Here is a 27,337-nt window from a genome sequence, read left to right as displayed (position 1 = left end):
TTAAGATAGACACCAGACCTTAACATGTGACTCCTGATGAAGCACAAACTGTGTGAAACGCGTTGTGGCCACATTACACCACAGCGTTACACACGTTACACCTGTTTCGTGTCTCACAATGCTTATTTGTCTGACACACTAGAGCCAATCACGTTGGAACCTAATACCACTGACGTAACCAGGAAGTGCCGGACGTTCCAAACTCCCAGCAACAGATTCATCCCAATGTGCAGGATATTAAGTTTCTGAGCAGTGGACTACAGTATGCTGGACATCTAGTTTGTTCAGTGACTAGCAAGGAATTACTTTCTCACTACACAGTACTTCATGGTAAGTGTACATATGCTTTTTATGTTCCTCAATACAACTTTATACTTACCTCCGGTGCACTTTATTTTCTTTTTCATGGCACTGTATTAATATATGATTTTAAGTGGAAATTATTTTGTAAAAAAACTCATACATCATCAATAGTAATCGGAACCAGATCGGCAATCTAATTGGTTGTTTTCCCACATGATGCCACTACATATTATGTGATTTCTCTCACATTAGCTAAATTGTGGGACTTCTTATACATTAAAACCTCCACTGGCGTGCATCCAATAGCGCAGTAGTCTCGTACATTTAAGGCGTACGTCTAATGCTACAGTATGAAATGCCATTTGTTCGTGCTTGTGCGTTATGTGTGTTCCACTGCAATGCACCAGAAGGAGCAATAACGGCTGCTACATCTGTATTTCCAGAGTTGCATAAAGATACAATCAGTTCAATCGACATGCGCATTCATGGCTATTTAAATTCTAAAACACGATGGCGAAACAACGCTTCAGGTTAATAGTTTTGTGACGATTCAGGGAACACGCCCCCTGCGGTGTGTTCCCTTGTTACCTGTTGAACTTCTGATCGCCGCCTTCTAGCAAAATTATCTGCTTTTTGTCTGTATCCGGAACCCTTTCCTGTTTCCGCAGAGGCCGCGCCTCCGCTCCGCCCCTGCCTTGTCTTCTCTACAAGAAGTGACTTCAAGCATTCTGAAGCAAGCGACGCCATCTTGCTTAGTGGCAAATCCTGCCCTCTTCCTCCTGACAGGAAGTAAGCCTCACTCTGACTCTCATTGCTATCAGCTGCCGCTGCCCTTTAAATAACAGTCAGTTGCTACCTGCCCTAGGTCCTGCAAAGTATTACCCCAGTACTCTAATCTTCGTGTGCCTGCCATCACATGCTGTCCCTGCCTGGACTTCCTCTGGGACCCTTACTCCCCTCCTTTGGATTACTGGAAGACTGGGACATTCCTCCTTTCTTAACTTGCTGATTAGGGTTTACCTTGACATGGTAGCAGGCTTACAATACTTTGGCCAAAGCATTCAACTAAAGAACCCTTACTTTGTATTTAGTTTTGCTGCACTCTTCAGTTACTGGCACAATGCCTTTAAGGAGGCTGGACATCCTCCAGGAAGTCATTCTATTGGGACCTTGTACTCTGGACTCTACCTCCTCATTGCTCCTCACTAGTGGCATAACTCACACCCCCGCGGTGGTGTCTGAGAGTGCATGCATTCTCCTGCGTGCGGCACATTCACATGACTACCAGCAACGCTCCCCAGCTGTGCAGCAACTAATCCCTTATCTCGAGTCTCCTGCAGCTTCCCCACTTCGCTAACCGGTCCCCCCCCTTGTCTTGGCTTGTGCGTGGGAGCACAAGCATCACAAGTTTTGAGCAAATGACAGGGGAGGGTTGCTGATGGGTAGGTTAATTATGATAATGTGAGATAACAGAAAACCAACTAATAGCACTCAACCTCCTAAACTGAATGATTAATGAATTAATTAAAGCAATATTTAATGATCATACATTCTAAAATAATGGTGGTTAAAAAAGACGTACAATAGGCTAACACTGAAGATCCTATGTTAGATGCAGTATGACACCCTGATCAATAGTATAGAAAGATAATTGAACTATATTAAATCCATTATCAGGTAGGAAGTCTGTGAATACAGTACTCCCCCAATGAGTGGTGTTCTATGGGCTAAGGGTAGAGTAGATGATGTTACTGAGTGGGTACTAGTATAATGTTGCCTAGTGCACACTTAATTGGTAGATGAATCACTTATAGGGTGTGACACACAATTGTGTGATTGTAATCTGCAAACTGGACAAACAAGAGACAGTATCTTCCCTCTACCCAAGAAGTCCGCAGTTGAATGTAAAGTGGTGTAAATGGCAAAGTGAATGAAAACAAATATCCAGTGATACAGTATGTACACCCTGCTGCTTCAAATGCTACTCAACTCAATTGACAATATGATACATATAGCACTAAAGTAACTATTGGTACTGTAGCACAAGGAGAGTGACTGATTCGGTCTATTCTCAATGTGTACAGTATCTTTTACAGACTGATGCAGTCCGGTAGGATTCACACAGTGGGAGTACCATTTATAAGCAGGGTTCCCTACTGTGTTAATCCTGATAGGCCCTTTCCCCCTGCGCCATTAACGCTCAACTCTTGGTCCACAGTTCACCAGCAGATGTCCTGTGGATGCTGATTGAAGATGCTACATCTGTATAGGCATTTCAGGTTTCTGTATTTAATTTTTCAAATAAAATCTGAATTTATTTTTTGATTTAGTGGTATTTATATTTATTTTAAATAAAAATAAGAACTTATCAGTGTTAATATATATTTTTTAAATGGGCATACCATGGGAACTAATATTTATCAGCGCACCTTTTTTCCCCCATTCGTCCCTGTGATGCCTGGTCTTTTACCTATGGCTGGACTGCTAAAAGAGATGGAACTTTAAAAACAAAAATTAAGCATAATTTATTGTTATCGGTTTTAACATGATGTACAAAATTATCAGTGGTGTTTTTTCTGTAGTTTTTGGTTTAAACCTAAAACTGTAATACTGTACCTAGTTATATGAGTGACTATGGTGTTATAACTAAAGAGATTAGGTCAGGATCAGAGGAAAAAAAACATTATTTTAATCATTTAACCATTTCTGATTCAATATACTTCATCTTACTGTACATAGCAGTTTTCATATTGAGTCGGTCCCTAAGAAAGATGGAGCAAGAAAAGCCCTGGCATGTAGACACAGTAGAATAATCAAATCTGAAAAAAAAACCAGGAGAAACAACAGCAGTATATTACTGAGCACAAATATCAGAGCGTCCAAATAATAATAAGGGGCACTTACATAAATTCTTGTATTGTAGATTTATGCATCGGGCCATACAAATGGAGATTAGCTCTTATAATGCTCTTACAGTATATGCTCTTATAATTCTCGGATGATGGTTACATCTTGATAGAAATTAGAAGGAAAAAATGCCATGGCATAATAAAGTTTAAATAAAACAGACTGGCATAAAAATAGATGCACTCACAAACGCTTCTTTCAAATGCACATTTTAAACAGATTTTCCGCATATGATTGTCTCGGTCCTCCCCTCTCCTGGTCCGCATGCAAAAAGAGTCTGCCAAAGCCAAGATAGATTGGATTGGCAGTGGTCTCCTCCGGGTGAATTTGCATCTGTTCAGAAGTACTCACAGGAGCCGGAAACAAACAGGCAAGTTTGGATTCCACGCATCACAGAGAATTTACGGTGGTCTGTGAGGCTCAGTCCAACGCGTTTCGCAATATGCTTCTTCAGGGATATGGCTCATAGGGCTACACTCTGTTTTTATATAGTGTTCCCAATATAAGAAACATGAGTCAAACTGATATTTCAGGTGATTCAAGGTATGCTCAATTGAAAATCAGGTTAATGGATGTGTGAAATTGCAGGAAAAACGGCGGTGCATCTGCTGCTGGTGGACTATTCGGATTCTTGGGTCTCATGAACTGTCTTATGCAATGAAGATATTTATTGATTTATTACGCACAAAGTAATTGTCTGCTCCTGGTTAGCATCACAAGTGGGAGTGTCCCTCCCCTTTCCTGTTCTTGTAATGGATGTGTGAGCAAATATACACATTAAAAAACATAACATTTCAAATAAAGAACAAGTTTAAAACAAACCCCATACAATTACAAAATAAAACAATAAAAGAAAAAGTGTTCAACCGTTAATGCAATTACTTACTGAATGTGGATTATCTTCAATAAAATAAAAAGATTTTATTTTTGTGTTCACTTATTACTTGTATCTATTGTATATGGAATCCCCATACGTACATCAAATCTTTCTTTAGATGTCTCAAATTAGACTACAGATGTCTGATATTGTAGTATATATAGTGTATGGGTCTTACCATATTACCTTTAAGTAGTTCCGTTTGAATGAACAGTTTGAATGGGACTGCCAGGGACCCCCGCTGTGTTAATCCGATGGGCCATTAGTCTATCTGCAGAAATGTCACTGAAATGTTGCAGCATGTACCCAGCATGTGCCTGGGTCTTGTTGGTGATAGCCCCAGATTTTCCAAGGCAAGTTTTAGAATACTCGTCGGCGCACCTGTGCCTTTAGTGAAAGAGGAATTTGTCCTTTCTTGTTTGACTACTTGGAGTCCAGCAAGTTTACAAGCAAAGTAAAAAAAAAAAATAATAATAAAATATTTTTCAGCTTGTCTACTTAAATAGTCAAAAGGTATTATCGTTTTATTACTGGAATGTATTACTTTATTACTGTACATGTTAGTTTTAATAATATAAATACAAAAAAGTTGACTTTTGTCACAAACACAACTGTGTGTTACATGCTCCTCAGACAGTGGAATAGCTAATTGCTAGATGAGTCCCAGATACAGTATACAGAATGCATCTGTTTATGTTTGTTTCAGTTATTGCTCCATCTGTAGCTCTAACAATGCCAATTAGAATTAATTTGGGATTCAATCTACCCAAGAGATATGGCAGACAGATAAATTTAGATTTACTTACCACATTATTTTCTCCCTTTGTTCTACTTTTCATTTTGTGATATTGATGTTCTTGCCTGCATGTTTTAGCAATGGTATTAAGTTATAATTAATATTTTACACAGGGTGGATTTGCATTACAAAAACACCAAACGTATCACATTTCATTTTCATGGCATACATTTCAGCTTAATAAATAGATCACATGCAATATACTATTGTCTCCCTTATTTTTACTTTTTGTCTCCTTATCCTCTCACACATTTCTTTGTCATTCTTTTCTCTACCTTCCATATTAAATAAAGTAACATTATACTAGAAAATACGGCTAAGGGACTAGAAAAAAGAGGTTAAATCAAACTTTAGGGGATTGAAAGTAGAAAGCAATGTTACACAAATGTGAAACATTTCCATGCAGACAAAAGTAAAACAAGCTGTAAAACAAATGTATGTAAAACAATCCAAATAAACAATAATAAAAAGTGTATGTGTGTATATATGTCTATATCAGAAAATATATGAATGATTGCATACTCAATAATAAAAAAAAATGTGAATTAAATCACATAAAGTGACAATAGAAAACTAATGGTAATGTGTAAATAATCCAGTAGTACAAATATATAAAAAGTGCAACAAATGTATTTAGTATGAGTGTGCCATTTAAATTAGCAGCCACCAGTAACACATTATATTCAAATCTTGCAAAAAAAAACAAAAAAACAATATACTGTAGTAAGTCAATTTGTGAATACATTTAGTGAGATTAGTAGTATGATAAAAAAAAAGCTGTGTGTGCTGTGCACGCGCATAGTAAGTGAAACTTCATTGACTTTTGTCACAGAAATTGACTTATAACGCGCGTGCTCGGCACACATGTGTCAGTGTGTCAGTCAGTGAGTATGTATGTGTTTGTTTGTGTGTGTGTGTGTCAGTCAGTGTATGTATCTGTGCCGGTCAGTGTATGTATCTGTACCGGTCAGTGTGTGTATTTGTGTCAGTCATTTTGTGTGTGTGTGTGTGTGTGTATGTCTCTCTCTCTCTGTGTTGTGTGAATGTCTCTCTGTGTCGGTCAGTGAGTGTATGTGTGTCAGTCAGTGTGCGTGCGTATGTGTGTCAGTCAGTGTGTGTGCGTATGTGTGACAGTCAGTGTGCGTGCGCGTGCGTCAAAGTGTGCATGCGTCAGTGTGTGTGTGTGTATGTGTTTATTGGCAGCAGTACCAGCATCATGAATGTTGAGCGGGTGGGGGAGCTCACAGTGGGGGGGAAGGAATAGGCACATCATTCAGGGGCGGTGTTCGGTACATCACTGGGGTGTGCGTGCGTGTGTCAGTGTGTGTCAGAGTGTGCGCGTGCGTGCGTCAGTGTGTGCGCGTGCGTCAGAGTGTGTGCGCGTGCGTCAGAGTGTGTGCGCGTGCGTCAGAGTGTGTGCGCGTGCGTCAGAGTGTGTGCGTGCGTCAGAGTAAGTGTGTGTGTGTGTCAGTCAGTGTGTGTGTGTGCGTCAGAGTAAGTGTGTGTGTGTCATTGTGTGTATGTGTCACATTGCAGGGTGACAGAGGAGTCTGTATGCTTCTGACATAAGAGGAATAACAGCGGTGGGACCGGAGCAGCTTCAGACAGCTGACGGAGTTCCCCCACCAGCGCCTGACGTCACTGGGACGTATAGTAGCGTTAGGAGCGGCGCCGGCGGCTATCGCCGCCGCCGCCGCATATGTCTGCGGCCGTGTGGGGGGAGCGGGGGCCATTAGGAGCGGCGCCGGCGGCTATCGCCGCCGCCGCCGCATCTGATTTGTGGAGCGGGTGTGATGTCAGTGTTGGGGTCGGGCTGAGCCAGAACACAGCCCGGCCTCAAGTGCCAGCACTGACGTCACATCCGTTTCATTTCTGTCTCCACAATTCTTTTTTGCCCTAGTTTGAATGAGGTGCCACTAAGGAAGTTTCACTTCAAAAAACCCCCCACAGGTAATGAATCCATTTTTAAATTTGGTGAAAATCAAGACTAAATGAAATACTGGTGGGACATGATCTCTCAACAAAAGTATTTAGACAAGAAATGGATCTCGGGCGGATTAATGATCATGAAATCCCCAAAGTTCCATATAGATGAGAAATTCTCAGAGGAGTAGAATACTATTTTAGAAGATTGCTCACTCATTTATTAGACTTTTAATTAAGTTTAGAAAGGATAAATTGAAACAAATGTTTACATTGCATCTGTCCAGGAGATTTATGGTAGTATATTTAATATGGATAATGAACATTTTGCGCAGCTCAATGATTTGATCAATAAAATTGTGGAGAGTTTTCAAAATTAAATGGTTGAAAAAAATTCAAACAAATGTAGTCGAGATAAGGAGAATTATACTAATATTACAGTATACAATTGTAATCAAAAGAATTGTAATTATAAAAAGTGATCTATTAGTAAACAGGGATTCACTAGAAACATTTATGTTTTTAGTAAGTTTAATAGTATCGAAAGTAGTCCTCTTGATAGTCGAAGACTCCATAGAAATGCAAATCTGGTATTATCTTGAGTGTTCTTCTATTCTCAATAGGGATTTTATTCCATTGGGATCTAGGTCACAAGGAATGGGTGCTAAACCCAAAAGACCATTTTTAAATAAATATCATGATTCTTTTTTAGAGAAAATTACACAAAGATATGTCCATATGTTCTAAAATATATCCCTTTTGGGATCAAAACAGCATAAATCCCTCCCTAACTCCAACAGTATATAAAGTTTACCCCCACCCTCTGTGAGATTGGGTTTCTTCCTGTATGTTTCCTAGTGCTGTGTATACCTGTGAGGCAACTGGAGGGCTCTGAGTTGCTCCGCGATGGTGTGGGGAGAATCAGGACAGGCTTTCAGGGTAACTTATTTGTAGTTGGAGGCGCCTCCTGTCAGCGAGGATCCTGTGTCTGTAGGATGGTCCATGCTGACACTTCTCTTATCCCAAGTTAGTGACTCCAACACTTGGATGGTTCAATGGATGTTTATTGCATATTCCAGAATGTACAGCAGTCCACATTCCCTGGAAGGTTACCTTAAGGCTTGAGGTCCATTTAGGTTTCCTTCTTGTGCTCCTCCTGTATCACCTTATGGGATACAGGGTAGCTGTTGTCACTCCAAGGGGAGGGAAGAGAGACACTGATTTCTGTCTGAGTGCCAATATATATGTTCACTGGGGTTGGGCTTATAACCCTGCCCCATAATAGGGCAGGTTTGATACTGATAGGCATCATACATTTACATAGGACCCAATTAGTATCCTCCCCCTGGCTCACGCTGTTGCTAGACCCGCCCCTGGATACCGTAAATATATCCAGGTCTGCAATAGCACACTAGGTCCTCATGAAATATTCTAACCCCTCCAGTTCCTGTCCCTAGCAAGACTTAAACTTTTAGGACCCACAGGCAGTAGTAGCGGCCAGAGGCTAGGCTACAGATGCATCAGCCATTTGCGATCATTTCTCGGTGCCATTTTCGTAAAGTCTGCTGTATTCCGTGCGGCATCTACTCATTAATCTTGCGTGAAGGTTTTCAATCACACACCTGTTTACCGTTGTTGATTTCCATGATTACTGTGATTGTGATTTGTTTGGGTGCAGTTCTGCGTGTTTCCGCCAGATGGCAATAGGGAATTCCTTTGCACAGGGCAACCAGTGAATTGTGTGTAGTCAATTTGCAGGTGTTTAAAAACTACATAAAAAGAGTGGCCACTACAGGCATCCATTGTAAATTGACCTTGCTCGCTGAAGACATTATCAAATTTAGGCGTTTCATAATTAAAATCTCCACAGCATTAACAATGCTTGTCCCGTTATTCTACATTGCTATCTCTGCACATGCTAAATTGACATCATGTCAAGTCAAGTCATGTCAAGTCCTTCTACCAAACCACAATGTAGTGAAGCATTTCTCATATTTTCTGCAATTAATGCTAGAACAGATAAGAAGGCGACTTTAGCAGAGATATACTGTACGACAATATAATTGAAAAATATGAATTCTTCAAATTTTCACCAACGTGGCTGGAAGCATTCTTACATAGTTATATACATAGTTGCATAGTAGATGAGGTTGAAAAAAGACATAGGTCCATCCAGTTCAACCTATGCTAAATTTAGACAACATATACTTTATCCTATATCTATACTTACTTATTGATCCAGATAGAAACAAATAGTGAACTGCGCTCTAATAATCGTGAATAAAGTGCTTAATGGTGAATATTAAGTGATATATAAAAAATATATATATATTTAAAAAACCTGTTACTTTAATTGTGAGGTTGTGCTTCTGATTTCGTGGAATCGCTCCACAGACCAAGACTAAAGAAAAACGACAAAAGAAACAGCGCAAAAAAACCTCATAGTGTAGTATATAAAATTATATTGTGATAAAACAGGTGAGTATTGCACGTACATCAGATTAAAAATTACTAGCAGGACATGTATATGGACATGTTACCAATCAGCAACAGATGGTGGGTTAATAACGATCACCGGATGGAATCTCCTCTCGCTTCTCTTGTGAATAGTCCCAGCACCGCTCCACTCGCCCAGATGGAAATCAGCTGCTGCACGGCGTGGACACAGCAACCAGAAGGGATAGTTCTGAGATTTAAATCCAGAATCCTTACACTAGTGGGGTCTGGTTCCGGAGTCAGGGAAGGAGAGAGGAAGGATGGTCGTGGTCACAGTTCCGGCGTCAGGGCAGGAGAGAGTCAGAGAAGTCCGGCAGCAGTCAGGGGTCTGAGGTATGCAAAACAACAAGAGGCTTCCAACAGGAGAAAAGGTAGGAAGTACCTTACATAGCCTCCTACCTACCTTTTCTCCTGTTGGAAGCCTCTTGTTGTTTTGCCTGCCTCAGACCCCTGACTGCTGCCGGATCGTTGATCGTTATTAACCCACCATATGTTGCTGATTGGTAACATGTCCATATACATGTTCTGCTAGTAATTTTTAATCTGATGTACGTGCAATACTCACCTGTTTTATCACAATATAATTTTATATACTACACTATGAGTTTTTTTTGCGCTGTTTCTTTTGTCGTTTTTCCTTCTTGATCCAGAGGAAGGCAAACAAAAAACCCCATTAAGGGGAAAAATTAATTCATTCCTGACTCCAAGAATTGGCAATCGGATTAATCCCTGGATCAACATCCTTCCCATTTATACTTATTTGGTATATCCCTGTAAACCTTTCCCATCTAAAAAGATGTCCATTGTATCTGCCATCACAGTCTCCAGGGGTAATGAATTCCACATTTTAACTGCCCTTACTGTAAAGAACCCTTTCCTTCGTTGCTGGTAAAATTTCCTTTCCTCAACCTTAAGGGATGGCCCCGAGTACTTAGTACTGCCGTGGGATGAATTGTTCTTTTGAAAGCTCCTTGTATTGTCCCTGAATATATTTGTATATAGTTATCATATCCCCTCTTAGACGCCTCTTTTCTAATGTAAATAAATCTAATTTAGCTAGCCTCTCCTCATAAGTTAGAATGTCCATCCCCTTCAGCAAGTGAAATGCTTGCTCGATCGGGTTGAGATCAGGTGATTGACTCGGCCATTGCAGAATATTTGACTTATTTGCCTTAAAAAACTCCTGAGTGGCTTTCGCAGTATGTTTTGGGTCATTGTCCATCTGCAAAGTGAAGCGCCGTCCTATCAACTTTGCTCAATTTGGCTGAATCTGAGCAGACAATATATCCCTATACACTTCAGAATTCATCCGGCTGCTTCTGTCTTCTGTCACATCATCAATAAACACTAGTGACCCAGTGCCATTGTAAGCCATGCATGCCCATGCCATCACACTGCCTCCACCGTGTTTTACAGATGATGTGGTATGCTTCGGATCATGAGCCGTTCCAAGCCTTCTCCATACTTTTTTCTTCCCATTATTCTGGTACAGGTTGATATTAGTTTCATCTGTCCAAATAATGCTGTTCCAGAACTGGGCTGGCTTTTTTAGATATTGTTTGGCAAAGTCTAATCTGGCCTGTCTATTCTTGTGGCTTCTGAATGGTTTGCACTTTGTGGTGATCCCTCTGTATTTGCTCTCGTGAAGTCTTCTCTTTATGGTAGAATTGGATAATGATATGCCTATCTCCTGGAGAGTGTTCTTCACTTGGCTGGATGTTGTGAAGGGGTTTTTCTTTACCATGGAAAGGATCCAAGACCATCCACCAATGTTGTCTTCCGTGGACGTCCAGGCATTTTTGTGTTGCAGAGCTCACCCGTGCGTTCTTTTTTTCTCAGAATGTAGCAAACTGTTGATTTGGCCACTCCCAATGTTCCTGCTATCTCTCTGATGGATTTTCTTTTTTTTTTGCAGCCTAAGAATGCCCTGTTTCACTTGCATTGAGAGCTCCTTTGACTGTATGTTGTGGGTTCACAGCAACAGCTTCCAAATGCGAATGCCACACCTGGAATCAACTCCAGACCTTTTACCTGCTTAATTGATGATGAAATAATGAAGGAATAGCCCACACCTGTCCATGAAACAGCTTTTGAGTCAATTGTCCAATTACTTTTGTCCCTGGAAAAAGAGGGGGCTACTGTACATATTAAAGAGTAGCCCCCTCTTTTTCTTTATTAAAGAGATGTAATTCATAAACCCTTCCTCCAAATTGGATATGAATTCCCTCAGATTAAAGCTGATATACTGCACTTTAAGCCCATATTCATTATTTAACTGTAACTTGAATTTATTTTGGTACACAGCCGAAATAACAAAACTTGTATCAGTGTCCAATTATTTCCGGACCTAACTGTACAGTATGTGTAAGAGATGTGTGCAGAGGTACATTTAATGGAGACCGATTAGGGTGAAATTAAATACCGACTTTATTGCACCTGTTCCTTTAACAAGGCAAAACATACAAAAAACAAACAAAATAAAAGACCCTGTCAGCATTCAGTCCTTTTGTGTGCATCAATACAACACATTTTCCTCTGGTCAGCCCAGTTGCGGGCTAAGGAAATCTCTGCAACCCTCCTTCTCCTTATGTCAGCTACAGTAAATGTGAGCTAAGGAAATCTCTCTCCTGTTTCTCCCATCAGGCTCTTCTAAGAATCCTAATCATCCAGGTGAAATTTTGTTGATTTCCTGTGTGCAATTAACCAGCACACTGCTGGATTTAGAGACAGTTTCTCTCAAACAGTGATAAGTCCCTGTTAGATAGGGATATAGAAACGTAATAGCTATTTGGGGGACATTTGTCCAATACAAAGAAATAAACTGTTTCATTTCAAAAGTATGGGGTTAGTAGTAGATGTAGACTGCAAGGACCGGTACTAGCGTGCACAACATATCTGTACCAGGTCTATATAATGATAATCTTGGTTGTAGATTCCCAAAGACAATCTTGTTGGTTAGGAGACTAAAATCTAATTATTACTAATTGTGGTTTTTGGATTACAGTAGCAGACTATATATATATATATATATATATATATATATATATATATATATATATATATATATACACACACACACACACACACACACACACACACACACACATATATATTTAAAACCAGAGACTAAAATAGGTATCCTACCCTTGATGAGTGTGAGAAGCTCTAAGTTCTCAAACGCTTTTACCCAAACTCACAAAGTGTGAGTATTTTACTTATTGTCTTTTTTATTAAATTTTATAATAAACTGTGTTACACTATGTATGTGTCCCACTTCTCTTCCTATATGTGACACTTCACACGAGGATACGGTTCCTGTAGATGAGTTGCTGCTGGCTGTTCCAGATCTTCATTTATTGTTCCTGATCCCAGAGTGGATACAAGGCCTGATTATATTCTATCTGCTGTAAGTGCATATCGTACCCTCTGGCAGACAAATTGTTTGAACGTATTACCCTATGTTTGTCTTTCTTGTTTTTACTTGCGCCTAGGTCACTCTTGTTTGGATATCCTTCTATACCAGCCCGTGGAGCGGTAGACCTTTTGGCTGCAGACTTAATCAGGGAAAGTTAGAATGTGAGGTAGTATACCCTCCTATATGTGTGGTAAATATCATTATTAGTCTTATTGTGATTGCGCTTATTGTAGTTTTCTGTTTTTATATATATATATATATATAATATATATATATTATATATATATATATATATATATATATCAAAAACAAACAACAATGAAGTAGCGCCTCTATTATATCCTGACCAAAGCTAGTAAATTAAAGAACTGATATAGCTAACCATGAGTGCGTTTAGTGGGGCGGTGTGATAGTGGCTAATACACAATGATAAAAACCTGTAATCTCAAAAGTGATATAAGTTAATTCTAGATACTTATATTAACACTATTTAATACTGATGAATTAATAAAAAAAATATATATAAAAATGATAATAATTAATAAAATTATATTAAAAATAATGAGAATAATAAATGAAAAAATGAAGAAAAACCCTTGAAAAAACAAAGTCCTGTTCCAATGTCAATAGCATCTAGGTTACTGCAGCCCATTTCAAAGGGATCACCAATCCCTGACCAAATCTATGAAAAAAAGAGAAAAAACAGGCGCACACCTAGTGCATTAACGTAACATAAACATAAAATCGAACAAATGCCCACTCACAAAGGTATTGCAATTAAAAGCATGTATGAGATAGGCTCTCATGTGCCAGCAACACGGTCCTCTCAGTCAGGCTCGAGGCAGTGGCGTCCTCACATGACCCTCCTTCGTATAGCCGGAAACGGAATTGCTCCTATTCTGTGCTCGGCGAGAAAGGTCCCTCCGGAAACCAATACTTGGAAATCCTCTGTGTTGATGCCGGGGCCGTGTCAGACACACAGGAGCTTAATTCTCACGTCTGATAGCGGCAAGGTTCATGGGCAAATGGCAGCAACAATGAAACCACGCCCTACGCATTTCGTCATCGATGATGACTTCATCTTGGTTTACCCACTAAACGCCCCTTCACGATATTTATAGGGAGATATTTGTACAAATTGACTAATTAATTATACACATAGATATACAATTTAACATTATGTATAACAATTATACAGTATTTTGAGGACCCCACTGAGTTACCAGAGTAGCGATCCAGATTTGTAACAAAAATGAAGACTGCAATTTGAGTGAATCTAATTAGAATCACATATCGATAGTAAATTATTCTCAAAGACATAATTAACCTTTAATTACATAATCCATTGATATAATAAATCAAAAGAGGAAAAAAATATAGTATAGATTAGTAAAAAAATCTTATAAATAAAAAAATGTGAAAAAAAATGTGAAAAAAATATATATAACAAATTAATAATGATAATAATAAACAACCTGTTCAATATATATATTGGTCTCAAATTACTATACCCAGAACTAAACAACAACAGATGTATATTTAAAACTAGCACTTATAATTTGAGTTAATTGAGATTTTTAGGATCTGGAGAAGTACTATATATATATATATATATATATATATATATATATATATATATATATATATATATATATATATATATATATATATATATATATATATATCTGAATAGATATTGTAGCAGTATATTCAAAACAATAATAATTACTAATGATAATTGTCACAATCCCTACTCTTAAATATTTTCAATCCGATAATAGAAACAGGAATTGAACCCAAAAAATAGGTTAATAGATTTTCCCTGGTAACCTTCACAGTACATACATTCAATATACCAAGTATAACATAATGGAACATTAATATGAGTACCAGGCTTGTCGATTCGAGTGGGGAGCCAGAGGAGCCGCAGCAGATGGATTTGAAGCAAGGACAGAAAGAAACATGGTGTGCCAGAACATATGATTGTATATTGTACATAATAACTATATATATATAGTTATTTTTATTTTTCACATTTACCACATATTTTTACACATGATATAGTTATATATATATATATATATATATATATATATATATATATATATATATATATATATATATATATATATATATATATAACTATATCATGTGTAAAAATATGTGGTAAATGTGAAAAATAAAAATAAATATTAAATGTGGTGATATAATTGTATCTTGACCTATGTGTGTGAGTGTTATGTATATGTCACATAAAAGAGAATATTATAATATTCTAGCTATATTTGATATACACTAAATAAGTAATTATATTATGTGTTGCTTGTGTAATGTATAACTATAATGTGTGTGCTAAGTGAAATATTAATATGACTATTTGTGAATAAAAACCGGACACAACAATAATTATTGTTGTGTACCCTATAAACTGACCATTTATATACATTTACAATATTAGAATTAATTTGAAAGTGCATAAATACATAGTGTATATGATATAAGGTGACCTTCAATGACCAGGCATATGACCATAGCCCGGAGGGAATGCAAAAGCATTCAACCCAGACCTCCGGATGAACCCCCAAAATATTTGAGTGATCAAACTATGGTACTTATGTCAATATGGTCATTGTGTCAAACAACAATGAAGTAGCGCCTCTATTATATCCTGACCAAAGCTAGTAAATTAAAGAACTGATATAGCTAACCATGAGTGCGTTTAGAATTAATTTGAAAGTGCATAAATACATAGTGTATATGATATAAGGCGACCTTCAATGACCAGGCATATGACCATAGCCCGGAGGGAATGCAAAAGCATTCAACCCAGACCTCCGGATGAACCCCCAAAATATTTGAGTGATCAAACTATGGTACTTATGTCAATATGGTCATTGTGTCCCTTTGGATGTGTGGTATCCATTTGAAGGTACGGAAGAATTCATCTCACTGGATGAAATGGTACATAAGAGGGTGATAGCATTTGAGAAAGAAATCATTGAGAGGAAAACAACAAAACTTAAACGTGACAAAGATGATTATGCTAATAATAGAGTAAGGAATTGGAGAAGGAAAAAAGATTTTCACCAACACCATAGATATGGTAGATCCAATTCGGGTTATAGGGATGAAAATAGAGACACTAAACATCATAAAAAACCTATATCAAATGAGAAAGAGAAAAAGGAAATTATTACATTGATTAAAGAAGCTAGGATGGATAAGAAAGAGAATTCAAAAACTCCCTCTGCAAATTGCTCTACCTCCAATCACTTCTCTGTATTGAGAGATGATTGTGAGGGTAATGGGGAAACCCAAGAGAAAGGTGCGGAGGGACTAAGGGAAGGTGCAAAATCAAAGAATACCCCTAAGGGTTCTAATCATACAAGTACTGTTTCACCAAATAGAACCAACAAATCCACCTTTTTTAAAGCAAAGAGAAAAGGAGAAGAAGTATCCACTTTGGGAGAAACAGTCCCAACAACAACCCAGAAGAAAACGAGATTCAGGGGAGCCAGAGGAGGAGCAAAGAAGCAAGGACAGAAGAAAATGAGAATGATGGAAGCCGAACCTACCAATTATGGTATTTACAATCTTTCATCACATACACTCACTCCATATCACATATCACTTTTAGCCAAAGGTTTATCATTTTCTCCAAATAGTATCCCCAATAGGTTTGATTTATTTGTGGATTTAAACTGGTGTAGCCAGGTCCCCTTGTCCCGCGACTCCCCCTCCTCTTACCTCCGCTATCGAGGGTCACACGACAGACCAGCCAGCGCTTTGGGAGGGTGGGGGCCATTGCAGGGAGCGCTTTCGGTGTCTCTGAGTCCCCAGCGGTTCCCGAGCATGGCGCCGCCATCTTCAATGTAGTTGCGCATGCACAACAGGTTGGGATAGCCGGCGGCCACTACAGAGGTTGGCGCATGCGCAAAAGAAATGCGTGCGAGGCCCCCGCAAGGGAGAATAGCTCGCAAGAGTAGCAGCCCCCAGGGTGCACAGGGGCAGAGCCACATAGGGAGCCAATAGGGCTACAGTATCTCCCCAGGAGGGAGATAGATACATTTCGTGGGCTCTATGCAGTTAGTTATTGTTTGACCGGAGCAGCTAAGGGAAGAAGGTAGGGTGCAGGAGTCACTGCACTAGGCCAGCATTCCCCTAGGCCCCAGATAGCCCTGAGTCACCAGTAGCTGAGTGCTATAGGGACAGGCCCTAGGTTAGGGACCCTGCCCCATTAGCCGTTTGCTAGTAGGGACACAGCGGACGCTGCGGTTCCTGCTGAGAGACTTGGGCTGAAGTCTCCCCGCATTAAAGAGAGCTGGACTATTTTCAGGGTGGGATCGCCCCTGACGGATCACCACGTGGGTGGATCCTGAATGTCGTGTGGGAGCTCGTTTGATCCTTTGAGAAGATCCTTTAACGCCAGGTGCCGCCGCACCAGGCAGGTATCGTTATAAGTGCACCAACCGAGTACTCACACGGGACTAGTGGCTGCGCAGTCACACACATATCCATATCATTTAAAGGGACATATTGTGTGGGTCACTGGACATGGGTGGGATCATCCAGTGGGAGGAAGTTGTGTTCTATGAGATGCCGTAGTAGTGTCTCCTCTAGGGAGGGACACCTGTTATTTATGTTGATGGTATATGTATCTGATGTTCCTAAGTAAACATTATTGGTTATCATACTTAAGGTGTGCGAGTATTTGTATATTGTCCTGCGAGGATTACTCCCCCTGTGGTGGGAGCCGTCGCAGGTGGAGGCGCTGCACCGAGTACGAGGTTACACTTATTATTACTATAATTGCCCCAGGTTCCCCGTGGCGGAAGCTCAGCCCTCCTGTGAGCCTAACAGGTAAAGCACCACACCTGGTAACACTGTATGTTCTCCGCACCCACACTATCTCTGCGATTGGGTGGGGTGGAATACCCGTTACACCGGTATATCCGTAAGCTGACCCTAATGTGTACTATATATACATGTCTTCAATGTACGCCCACCTGCATACCCCAGCACTCACTTGTCTCTAAAACCTACCGTTTATTAGCCTTCTTCAATCAAGATTGTTTATATCGTCATCATCCTTGGTCATTAATAGCACTATTATAGAACATTGTTCTTTTACCCTGCAGTTATATATACATATAGTAGCTCATGACCTGTTCAGGATCTCTATGAGATTATTTTGGGACCCTAGGACTCTAAGTGTTTTTCCTCTTTGGATTTGAATTTTTGTATATTTTCAATATATGGTGACAGACAGGCCATGGAGTGCCAATCAGAGGACTCAGACACAAGTCAACACAAATCTATGTCTTATGCACATACTGTAACTGCACAGATAACTAAAAACGCAGCAAAAAAGCAGCACAAGTATTTGAAGGTCTAACACTTCCCATTGATAATGAAGATATTGATTTACCGATGTTCTTCAATAATTTTGAAAAGGCATTATCAACAGATATACGCTTATGGTGGGACATAACAACATTAGAAAATTACCGGCTGGTAAAACGTTTACCGAGGGGTCTGAGGATCACAAAAACACCATCATTTGGGTTCCCATCAAAAGAGTTTGAGAACAAATGGGTCAGACTCCTCGATGACTGTTCCTTCAAACTTATTGACTTAATTATAGAACATAAAACAGAAGAGAAGAAAATAACATCTAAGGCAGTGACTGACCTACAACGTAATCTAAATGACTTACAAGACATGGATGAGTTTGACAGCTGTGATGAGAAATTGGGCAAACATATTAAAAATATTGAACAGGATTTAATGGTGCAGAAACAGAAGAAATATGAGAGGGACAAAATTGACTATGTACATAATCAAATGTATATGTGGCAAAAGCCTGTGCCACACAGAAATGCCAATAAAACTAAAAACCAGAAGAGATATTCATACAAAGAGAGAGAAAACCCAAATAAATCTACCCCTAACAAATCCATTTTGAAAAACAGATCTGATATGTCTAGTATGTCTGATACTTCAGATATTGAAGGACGTCCATCGTCTGTCTCTTTCTCTAACGGCGCAGATACAGAGAGGTATGCACGTGACCTAGAAGAACAGGACAATAGACCATCAACCTCCTATACACGGAGATATGAATCATCATCATCATACCAATCTAAGGCCCCAAAAAACTATTCAAAAGAACAAGGCGCTCGGCCAAAAGAAAAAACTCAAAAAGAGAAAAAGAGAAAGATGGACACTTAAATATTGAAAATAGTAATGTGATCAATATTTCAGGGATACCATTGAGTAATGATGAAGTTAGTCTTTTAAACAAGGGTTTGAACTTTGCGTTGAATGAGAATTTTGATCTTTTTTCTACCGTTATAGATGTTCAAAAATTTATACGGAAATTATCTTTAAAAAAATGGTTTAATAGCAGGAAGGAGTCCACTGTTACCTTGTCTCCATCTGAGTCTCCTATATCTCCTATAGAGACCCCGATGGACACAATGCATCAAGACTCTCTTAGCTTCCAAGAATGTACTATCTTGCAAGATTAACAGACCTTCTAGCAGAGCATGATTCAGAGGAAATAGAAGACTTGACAACATTCCTTACACATAGTAAGGATTCAGGTCTTAAGAACAGATCACTTTTTTGTCCCACATATAATAAAGGACCTTTCTTAGAAACGTTCGAGAAACTAGTAGAACGTGATTTACAAATTTTGGCCAAAGGATACTCATTCTCCAGTATAAGACCTGACAATCTTACCACAGAAGAACGTACTGTACTTTATCAGTTAAAAACTAATGATAAAATTAGGATAAAAAACGCCGATAAAGGCGGAGCCACTGTGGTTATGCTAAAAGAGCACTACCTAGCTGAAGCTATGAGACAGCTCAATGATAGGACTTGTTATCTAAGACTGGATAAGGATCCTACAAATTTCTATCAAACAGAACTGAATACACTTATTGACCTCGGCAGAGAGTTGCGTGTATTATCTACTCAAGAAACCCAATATTTATGCAATCGTTTCCCCACAGTACCTCTTTTTCACCATCTCCCAAAGATCCATAAGTCCCTGGTAAATCCACCAGGTAGACCTATTATTTCTAGTATTGGATCTTTGGGAGATGGTGTATCTAGGTATGTGGATGTTTATCTGCAACCCTTGGTGAGAGGTCTCCCCTCCTATCTCAGAGACTCATCACATCTATTAACTATGCTAAATAACATCACTTGGTGTCACAATTATTTCTGGGTAACACTGGATGTGGCATCCTAATACACTATTATTAGTCACGAATTAGGTATTCAAGCAATCACTCACTTTCTTAATACTTCAAATTTGCACACCCCTCAAATCACTTTTTTGTTAGATTGTATTATTTTCCTATTACAACACAATTATTTTTTATTCGATGAGCACTTCTATCTTCAAAAACAAGGCACTGCTATGGGGACTTCGTTTGCACCTTCTTACGCGAATTTATTTATGGTATTTTGGGAAAATATTCACAGTTTTGGTGACACTAACCCATTCCGTCAAAATATTATTTTCTACCGTCGATACATTGACGATCTCATTCTGATATGGAGGGGAGACTACTCTACACTAGGGGACTTTATTGATTATCTCAACAAAAATACCTTTAATTTAAAATTTACGTCATTGATACATATTAATCATATCAACTTTCTAGACATCAATTTGTATATAGACACTGACTGTAAAATCCAAACTAACATATATCGTAAACCTAATGCACGCAACTCCCTCCTTAGGGCCAACAGCAGCCATCCAAAATCGTTACTGCGTGGCATTCCAACAGGACAATATCTCAGATTGCGACGAATCTGTTCTACAGAAGAATCCTTCTTACAAGAGTCAGAGATACTAAATGACAGATTCAGAATAGAGGATATTCTGAGAATATAATTCAATCAGACTTTAATAATGCCATTAGCAAAGAACGTAATGATCTGTTAAAAACTCCAATACATAAGAAAAAAAACAAACAAAAGTATGTTTCTGATAGAATTCAGAAACTCCTCTCTTTATTACTACTTATAATAATCAGGCCAATCATATAAAAAAAATCATAGAAAAACATTGGAGGATATTACAGTTAGACAAAGATTTGACTACTGTTGTGTCAAACCTTCCAAAATTTGTGTACAAAAAAGCTAGGACTATTGGTTATCATGTATCACCGAGTTTATATGTATCTGAATCAAAATCTAAGAAATTTCCTAAAGTGTTCCATAAATGTGGGAATTGTACTTATTGTAAATTTGCTATTCCTTTGAAAGAGATCACTAGCAAGGTTACAGGCAGAAAATACAAAATTAATCATTTTATGACATGTAAAACTAATTATATAGTGTATAGACTGAACTGCGCGTGTGGCAAGATGTACATTGGCAGGACGATTCGTCCACTAAAAATTAGAATCTCAGAACACCTTCGATCCATTAAAAAGAATGATTTAAACCTACCTGTTTCTAAACACTTTCATGATTGCCCCTATGGTTCAATTGATACCTTTACATTCAATGCCCTGGAACATATCCCTAAACATACTAGGGGAGGAAATACGGAATGTAACCTCAATCAAAGGGAAATGTTTTGGATTTATACCCTCGGGTCATTGTCACCCGGGGGTATAAATACCGATTGGGAACTTACACATTTTTTAATATAATGATTATATTACACTATTGATTATAGCTTATGATGTATAGTATTTGTTAAACTTATCTAATGATGCACATCTTTGAGCTATAAGGTTCTAACATTATTTATCTGCCTTATTTTTGTCTCTCCCACACCCTTATATATCTCATTTTGATATCAAATTGTATTTGGGTGTGCTGTATTTCATCATGCATTGTATCCATTGTATCCTAGGATCCTTTATAGTATATATATTCCTTTACAACTGTTTATTTGTTTGGTGTAATATATATACTCATCCTATGAAGATTGACAACATGTACATTTTGTTAGGATATATATGTGTCTTTAGAAGTCCTCTGTATACAGTTAACACTATATATTTGTTTTTATTGTTATACCTTGCACAAATCCTTTTAAACACATCTTTGCAAGGTATCTGTGCTGTGTTTCTCCCCTTTACTTTATCTTCCCTCTTTCTTTACCAGAGGAGATGACATGGAAATCACCATGACTACATGGATGGTTTGTAAACAACTTACCCACTTCGCATATACTGTGTCACGTCACTTCCGGTATTCTGGATCAACCCGCGTCACTTCTGGTTTCCGGTCATGGCGGCTGAACGCTATTGAAGGCAATCAGTTCGGTATAAGAGGGGGAACACAGCACACTTACACTCACTCTCTGACGAAGCGCCGCACAGGCGTGAAACGCATAAGAGGAGGAGACTTTGCACCCATACCTGTCTGCACCATGACGTGTCAATAAAGAAACCTTTTATTTTTCACCGTTGCTGTCCTGTGGAGTCCTGTCGTTCCGCTGTGCTCTGTATTGCTGCATCCTGTGGCTACCAGAATATTTACTCTACCAAGCAGAATCACGCACATCCAGAAGAAAACGGGCATGGTTCACATGAGTTTTGTGCATTATTGCAATTACTGGGAGGTACTATACGGGTGTTTCTAGGCGGTCACAGACTGTGTCCTCATTGGGAGTGATGTGGTAGGGTTTATATATCTCTGCTCACAGCACTCACCAGGACTATATATACATGTCTTCAATGTACGCCCACCTGCATACTCCAGCACTCACTTGTCTCTAAAACCTACCGTTTATTAGCCTTCTTCAATCAAGATTGTTTATATCGTCATCATCCTTGGTCATTAGTAGCACTATTATAGAACATTGTTATTTTACCCTGCAGTTATATCTGCGATTGGGTGGGGTGGAATACCCGTTACACCGGTATATCCGTAAGCTGACCCTAATGTGGCATTATTCTCTAAAAGGTGAACAAAATCAGGAATTAAATTTCAATACTCAAGACATTGAATGTATCAATGCCCTTACCTCTTTTTTGGTTGAATCAGATAATACTGATAATATTTGTAGTAGTACACAAAAATCAGATATGCTAGACACACTGATGGATCCTCTTAAGAAAAGAACAGCAGTTGAAGGTTTTGAAATAAGGGAAAACTCCTTGTTAGAATTTACAACTCATGAAGAATTACCTAATACATTGACAGATCTTAACCTAGCCTTGAATATAACGGACCCTGAGAGTACATTGAAGTACAGATCATCTCCATTCGTTCCAAAATCGGTATATTTTCCCTATAAATCAAAGGGGAACTTTATCGATACATTCTACACAGTAGTTCTCAGGGACTTTGAGCGGTAATGCCAAAATAATGTGGAATTGAAACAAAAAAATTTAACTAAGGAAGAAAATATAGCTCTGATAAATATAAAAATAACTATGAGCTTATAGTTCGACAAGCAGACAAAGGTGGGGCCATCGTCCTACAGGACAGTGTGGACTACCTATGTGAAGCCCATCGTCTTTTGCATGATGCCACATCTTATGATGTTCTGAAAGAGGACCCAGTCGTGAGTTATCAATTGGAATTTCGGAATCTCCTCCAGGATGCATTCACTAAAGGGATTATTACTAAATTAGAGCACAAGTTTCTATTTATTAAACACCCTAGAACACCTATATTTTACCACATTCCAAAATTGCACAAAGACACAGTAAATCCACCAGGGAGGCCTATAATATGGGGGGTGGGGTTGATGACATCAAATGTGTCCCAATATGTTGACTATTATTTATAACCGTATGTCACAAATTTACGTTCATATATACGGGACACTTTGCAAGTTATTGATTCCACCTCCGGTATTACTTGGAAAGATACCTTTCACTGGGCAACATGTGATGTCTCTTCACTGTACACATGTATAGATCACACAAAAGGTATCCAGGCTATTAATCACTATCTTGAATTAGACCCAAATTTGCTCCCTTCACAGAGGTTATTTCTTTTAGCATGCATTAAATTTATTCTACATCACAATTATTTCTTGTTTGAAGAAATTTATTATTTACAAATCTGTGGAACGGCTATGAGCACCAGATTTGCCCCCAGTTATGCTAATCTTTACATGGGACTGTGGGAGAGTGCCCATGTGTGGGAGAATGCTCGTCTGGGGGGGGGGGGGGGGGGCTGGTGTTCTATGGCCGTTTCATAGATGATATTATTATTTGGGATGATGAGAGTGAGATCCTGGAGGAGATTCTAACATCTTTCAATGTTAACCAGATGGGTCTAAAATTCACTTACACTATACATCCAGATACCATTATTTTTTTGGACCTGGAATTATCCATTGGTAGTGAACAACAAATCCAGACAAAGACACACTTTAAATCTGTGTCGACCAATAGTTATTTACAATATGGCAGTAACCACTATAAAAAAAAAGCTAAACAATGTAGCAAAAAGTCAATTTCACATGATTAGGCGTAACTGCTCAATGGATACTGATTTTATGCTACAGGGCAAAGATCTATCAAATACATTTCAGGAGAAGGGCTATGAGATGTCTATTGTCAAAAAAGCATTTTTAGTTGCCAGTCTTTTAAATCGGGATACATTATTAGATCAATCTAAAGTTAAATCTGAATTGTTACGTAAAACCAGAAATAGGGATAATAAAGGGGGAATTATACCAACATTCATTACTCAATTTAATCAATCCGCTCATCAAATTAGAAATATTCTAAATTGCCATTGGAATATTATACGCAACGATCTTGTAATTGGTCATCTATTACCTGAATATGCCCCTACAATATTCAGAAAAGCAAGGAGCATCAAAACCTTGTTAGCTCCAAGCAAATTAAAAACTAAGAGAATAGTTAATTCTGATTCAGCCAAGAAAGTGGGGAATTTTGGATGCGGGAGAGGCCGCTGTCTTACTTGCAGAAATTTAACAAAAACTAATAAATTTTCATCATATTCAAATGGCACCTCATATGAAATAACAGATTACATCAATTGCCTAAGTGAATATGTTGTTTATCTTATTTCGTGTGAATGTGGCCTACAATATGTAGGCCGCACATCAAGGGCTCTGAGTACACGGTTCTTGGAGCACTGGAGAAACGTTATTCATGGGTGCCAAACACACAGCCTCTCCCGCCACTTTTGTACTAGCCATAATGAAGATCCAAAATCTCTTTCTGTTATGGGCATTGCAATCATTCCCCCTTCTTATATGGGAGCGGACCGTTTCCAAAGACTATGTACAAGAGAAACGTATTGGATGTACATTTTGGATACGACACATCAAAAGGGACACAATGACCATATTGACATAAGTACCATAGTTTGATCACTCAAATATTTTGGGGGTTCATCCGGAGGTCTGGGTTGAATGCTTTTGCATTCCCTCCGGGCTATGGTCATATGCCTGGTCATTGAAGGTCGCCTTATATCATATACACTATGTATTTATGCACTTTCAAATTAATTCTAATATTGTAAATGTATATAAATGGTCAGTTTAAAGGGTACACAACAATAATTATTGTTGTGTCCGGTTTTTATTCACAAATAGTCATATTAATATTTCACTTAGCACACACATTATAGTTATACATTACACAAGCAACACATAATATAATTACTTATTTAGTTTATATCAAATATAGCTAGATTATAATATACTCATTTATGTGACATATACATAACACTCACACACATAGGTCAAGATACAATTATATCACCACATTTAATATTTATTTTTATCTTTATTTTTCACATTTACCACATATTTTTACACATGATATAGTTAGATATATATAGGTATTATGTACAATATACAATCATATGTTCTGGCACACCATGTTTCTTTCTGTCCTTGCTTCAAATCCATCTGCTGTGGCTCCTCTGGCTCCCCACTAGAATCGACAAGCCTGGTACTCATATTAATGTTCCATTATGTTATACTTGGTATATTGAATGTATGTACTGTGAAGGTTACCAGGGAAAATCTATTAACCTATTTTTTGGGTTCAATTCCTGTTTCTGTTATCGGATTGAAAATATTTAAGAGAAGGGATTGTGACAATTATCATTAGTAATTATTATTGTTTGGAATATACTGCTACAATATCTATTCATATATATATATGATTCTTCTTCTCCAGATCCTAAAAATCTCAATTAACTCAAATTATAAGTGCTAGTTTTAAATATACATCTGTTGTCGTTTAGTTCTGGGTATAGTAATTTGAGACCAATATATATATTGAACAGGTTGTTTATTATTAAACAAAGAAAAAGGTAGCGCTAATCTAAGAAGGTGAAACCCGCAGCCTGTGATATAACTCTGACCCCCTGGGTCAGATGAGAGACTGGAAACAAATGTTGTTTACCCCTGAGGAAGGAAGCGCAGTCTTCCGAAACGCGTAGGGTGGTCTTCGTCGGTGCAGTTGTTGCCTCCATACCTGTTGCGCCATCGAGCCTTATCTGAAGCCTTGCCTGCGGTCTCCGGTTGCGGCGGTCGGTGCACTGATCCCCCAACACATCAGAGCAACCGGTAGTGGGTCCTGACGCGCATCCTGAGGAAATCTTGGCGGCTTTCCAAATACACACCAGTCGGTGCACGTGGGGAGCGGAGGTTCGTGACGCAACAGACGGCAAAGGATTCTCCCTGGGCTCTAGCCAGATGCCAGCACACGCGGTGTGGTTCATATGAGAGGGGATACTCTCCGATTTATCCACTGATTGTGATCTGTGTATGTCTGGTAAGCGGGCATTTCATCTGAGGCTGCTGTGCAGACGTGACCTTTTATTTTTAAATGCTGTTTTATTAAATGTGATATTTTACTTCAGTCTTGTGTCTCAGCACATGTTTGTCTATTAGTGTTATAGTCTGTCTAGTATGTATTGTTAGTGATTGTATTACGCTATGTCTGTCTTTATCTTTTTTGCATGAATTACTGCATTCATTGGAAGAGCACCAGAGGAGTTCACCATTATACTGGTTGTATGACATTTATATCTATTTCTGTGTTATGTACCCAGCGCCATAGATATAACATTTGTTTCCAGGTTGTTTATTATTATCATTATTAATTTGTTAAATATATATTTTTTTCACATTTTTTTTCACATTTTTTTATTTATAAGATTTTTTTACTAATCTATACTATATTTTTTTCCTCTTTTGATTTATTATATCAATGGATTATGTAATTAAAGTTAATTATGTATTTGAGAATAATTTATTATTGATATGTGATTCTAATTAGTTTCACTCAAATTGCAGTCTTCATTTGTGTTCCAAATCTGGATTGCTACTCTGGTAACTCAGTGGGGTCCTCATAATACTGTATAATTGTTATACATAATGTTAAATTGTATATCTATGTGTATAATTAATTAGTCAATTTGTGCAAATATCTCCCTATAAATATCGTGAAGGGGCGTTTAGTGGGTAAACCCTGATGAAGTCATCATCGATGACGAAACGCGTAGGGCGTGGTTTGATTGTTGCCGCTTTTGCCCACGAACTTTGCCGCTATCAGACGTGAGAATTAAGCTCCTGTGTGTCTCACACGGCCCTGACATCAACACAGAGGATATCCAAGTATTGGTTTCCGGAGGG

Source organism: Ascaphus truei, chromosome 1 (genome assembly GCF_040206685.1).
Source record: "Ascaphus truei isolate aAscTru1 chromosome 1, aAscTru1.hap1, whole genome shotgun sequence".
Taxonomy (NCBI): domain Eukaryota; kingdom Metazoa; phylum Chordata; class Amphibia; order Anura; family Ascaphidae; genus Ascaphus; species Ascaphus truei.
This window is presented reverse-complemented; position numbering follows the sequence as displayed.